Source organism: Phocoena sinus, chromosome 3 (genome assembly GCF_008692025.1).
Source record: "Phocoena sinus isolate mPhoSin1 chromosome 3, mPhoSin1.pri, whole genome shotgun sequence".
NCBI classification, from domain to species: domain Eukaryota; kingdom Metazoa; phylum Chordata; class Mammalia; order Artiodactyla; family Phocoenidae; genus Phocoena; species Phocoena sinus.
Window position 1 is genome coordinate 136,608,083 of NC_045765.1, and position 4,116 is coordinate 136,612,198.

At 36.8% G+C, this 4,116-nt stretch overlaps 1 pseudogene; it reads left to right on the forward strand.

The window, feature by feature from the left end:
- Positions 1–3,390: 3,390 nt before the first annotated feature.
- On the forward strand, positions 3,391–3,759 carry LOC116751764 (annotated as a pseudogene).
- The last annotated feature ends 357 nt before the right edge of the window (positions 3,760–4,116 follow it).

A 4,116-nucleotide genomic window follows, 5' to 3' on the forward strand; every position in this document is an offset into this window, starting at 1 on the left:
AACATGAATGAGTAGGTGGTTTTCAGAATACTGTCAAATAAGAGAAAACAATCTGTTGCTAAAAAAACATTGAGTGGGAAAAGAAATCCCCAAATTGTTTCATCCTCATAATAATAAATGAAATAAAGTAAAAATATTAATAAAGACATAATAGCAGACCAGAGATATCATTCAAGAAAAACTTTTCAGTATGCTTTATTATAATTAACAGTTATAGGGAGGAAAAAGCAAAAAATTGGGAGGAATTGTGGTTACCATTTTCAGAACTGCTCTAGGATGGAGGGTACTTTTCCTGTCTGCAGGAAAACATTTACTTTTCACTTCACTTTTATCAGTCTATAAATGATACTCAGGGAGAAGAAAAGAAGTCTTACTTTAAAGAGATATTTGGCTTAATGTTTATAAAGTGGTTTGGTTGCTTATAAATTAAAAAAAAGTAAAAAGTATTATTATAGCATTTGTGGCATTTAAGCCTATAATTAAGGTGACCAAATTTTTTCCATAACTCCCCCTTTATATTCAGTCTTTTACAAACTTTTTGCAAGTTCATAATTTGAAGCTAAAACTTTCCATGTTCTATACATTAGTAAATATATATTGCCTGGAATCACTTAAAAATTATTCAAACAAGTTTGATTACTGGTAATTTGTCTTTTCTTGGATAATTTGAAAGTCACTGATGTTTCTACATAAAGCAAAAAGAATGCTACATTTCACTTTGGATTAGAGCTTATAATCAACTGTAGCATTCAGGGAGCCAAAGGGAGCTTATATAAAGTTGGAAAATAATAGTTTAATGATAATAATGATTGATAGATTAAAACCCTGATCTAAACATGTTCCGTTGCAAATTTTACCTTAGAAATGCATTTTTGATAGTTGGACCAGTTCCTCTTCTCTCATTTGACTTGTACCTCACCAACTGGTTGTTTGAATGCTGCACAGAAAGATTAGAATGTAATAATTAATTTTATATTTAGAAAAAGGCTGTATTTCTAGGACCAGTGTAGATTCCAAAATTTTCCATTATATTATATTTTTTTAATTATTTAAGAGAAACAGTAATTATGTAGACTTTTGAGATGAATTACATTCTGATAGATATGTGCGGCAAAAAATTCAATCATAGATGATAATATTTTCGTTTTTGCTCTTCAGCACTTAGCCAATGAATATTCTGAGGCAAGGGGTACAGGATGAGAGTGGAGACGAGGACGGTGAAATAACAATAGTCTTTTCAGTTTTGCATATTATGTATACGTTTCTTTTATATTGGTTTAAAATCCAGTAACCAGAAAGTTCAATTGGCTAGGCTGTTCCTCTACATTACAAATGAAAGGAAACAAGCTGATGTAGATTTTTTTTTTTACTTATAACACTCAGAGGTTTGGTAAAGATATTGGCATATTTTGCACACCTAAACTGAGAACACAGGTCATTCATTATACGTTTCTTGAGAATATTCGGTGTCCCACTGGATCCGGCAAAAGCAGTGCCAAAAGAATTAGGCACAGAGATTTGTTTCAGAGAGTTGAGGGGAACAGAGAATAATTTCAATACATGGTGATGAAGGTTACATTGAACATAAATTTGCAGGGTTTGGGAATTGCTGGGGAAGAGAGTTATAACACTCTAAATAGTTGGCAAGGCCAGTTTAAAGGATGGTAAGCTATCTCAAAGTTTTTCCTTGACATTAACTCTGCCTTGCAATCAGTTTCCAAATGCTCTGGAATTTAATGTGATTCCATTTCTCACAGTGCAGTTCATGGACTGGCAACACTGGCATTACCTGGAAGCTTGTTCATATACAGATTTGGAGGGCTCCAGTCCAGACCTACTATATAAGAACCTGCATTTTAAAGAGATTGCTTGGTGATTCATATGCATATTGAAATTTGAGAAGCATTATCCTAGATTCTGCATTCTTAATAATTTTCAAATCTAGCTGAAAGCAGAAGTTTGTATTTCCCTTTATGTTTGAACTTTGGAAAGACACCACCTCAAAGAGCACCTCCAGCATGCAGTGTATTTAATCAGAGAGAATGGACCCAAGATAACCTTTGACTCTAGTTCCCCATGGTGTGAATGTAAATGGAATAGGTTCACAAGCTCCTGTTTGCATTTTAAAGTGCTAATAAGTGGTCTGGAGATCTGAAGACGCATGTAATTCGTACTGGGAAAGTATTTAGTCTCCTTTTGACTGGAAACTGTGGGATGACCATGGGCCATAGTAGCCGATGCTACAGACAGAAGGGAATGGGTACATCAATAAGGGAGACCAGAAAGAATCGAGAAGGCAGCTCATGGAACAGAGGCCCCTCTTATCCCACTCTTACAAGTTTTTTTTAAATGCTCAGATATCCACCAAAGAGAGGTAAAAAAGAAGGGTGACGTGGGAGTAGGTAAAATAGAGTAGGTGGAGAGCCTTTGATTTACCTAGCTAACCTGAAAGAGACTAAGTTCTAAAGTGGAAGAAACTAGGTTGCTTGGCAGGGTTGAGTTTGTAAGTTATTTTTATTTTTATTTTTCTCTCTATTAGCAGATTTGGGGCTAAAATCAAAAATAATTATTTTATGGAAAATAAAGTTGCACTTCTGTATATCTGATTGATAATATTAAAAATTTAAAGCACAATATAAACATGAGATACCTTTGCTTAGAATCCTTTAGTGGCTTCTTACGGCTACTAAATTGTAAATTGGCACATACCATTTCATTTGGTTCTTGCCTATGGCTCTAGCATCATTTTCTGAAACCAGCAATGGAGACTCGAAAAACAATATTAAAGAAATAGAAGAAAATTTTCATGCAAATTCTAAGCCAGTAGACCTGTATTGGGGTGTGTGTGTCTGTCTGTCTGACTGTCTGTCTATGTCTGACTGTGAAATACATATGATATTACCCCTTTATCAGTTAATTCTGATCAAAATAACATTGTGTTAAAAACCATCCCAAAACTCAATGAGGAAAAATAGAGGACCCAATATATAACTTATATCAGAATCATACAAAAATTTGTGAAAAATTCAAATTATTGTTGTGGTCATCCATTTACAATGCTTGGTGTCAGTTTATCTCTTGTAAAAATAAAATACAGTGTGTATGTGTGAAAAAAAATTTTTTAATTAATTAATTAATTAATTAAATTTAATTAAAGAACAAACCTGAAATAGATGAGCCCTAACAGCCCAAAACCCAGTCTCTCATGGAACATGGTGATGTGTTCATACTCGTCTGCCTAAAGGAAATTAAATCCTATCTGGAGAAAGACCACTTCAAAAAACAAACAAAAAAATTTGAATTATTGAGGTCGCCGCCACCCGCCCCCTCTTCCCGGCCCCCAACCCGGGTTCTCTCAGCCCAGCCTGGTCCAGCCCAGTTCCTGGGAGGATGAACTTCGTGTATAAAGAGGAGTATCCGTTAGAGAAGCATGGCTCTGAGGGCTAGAAGATCTGAAAGAAATATCCGGACTGGGTCCCGGTGATAGTAGAAAAGGCTCCCGAAGTTCGGATAGGAGACCTGGACAAAAAGATACACCTGGTGCCTTCTGATCATACAGTTGGTCAGTTCTACTTCTTGATCGGGAAGCAAATTCACCTCTGAGCTGAGGATGCCTTGTTTTTCTTTGTCAATGATGTCATTCCACCCACCAGTGCCACTATGGGTCAGCTATACCAGGAACACCATGAAGAAGACTTCTTTCTGTACATTGCCTACAGTGATGAAAGTGTCTACGGCCTGTGAAGCTGCTGCCCCTAAGGTGGGGTGGTCCCATTCTACAAAGAGAGAGGGGGCCCCCTTCCTTGACCTACTCCTCCTTGAGGCTCAGACACCAACTCTCTTCCTCAGGACCTGCACTTCGTAATGTTTGAGACTCTCCTCCAACCCCTCTTAACAAGAGGATTACTGGGGGAGATGTCCTCTAGTACCTTTCCTTTCTCCTTTCTTCCCCTTTCTCTACCACCTTTCCCATTCTGCTTTAGACTTCTTGATTGTCAATCTCTGTCACATCCAGTGATTGTTTTGTTTTCTGTTCCCTTTCTAACTGCCCAAGGGGCTCAGAACCCCAATAATCCCTTCTTTTCACTACCTTCCTTTTGGGGGGTAAATGGAAGG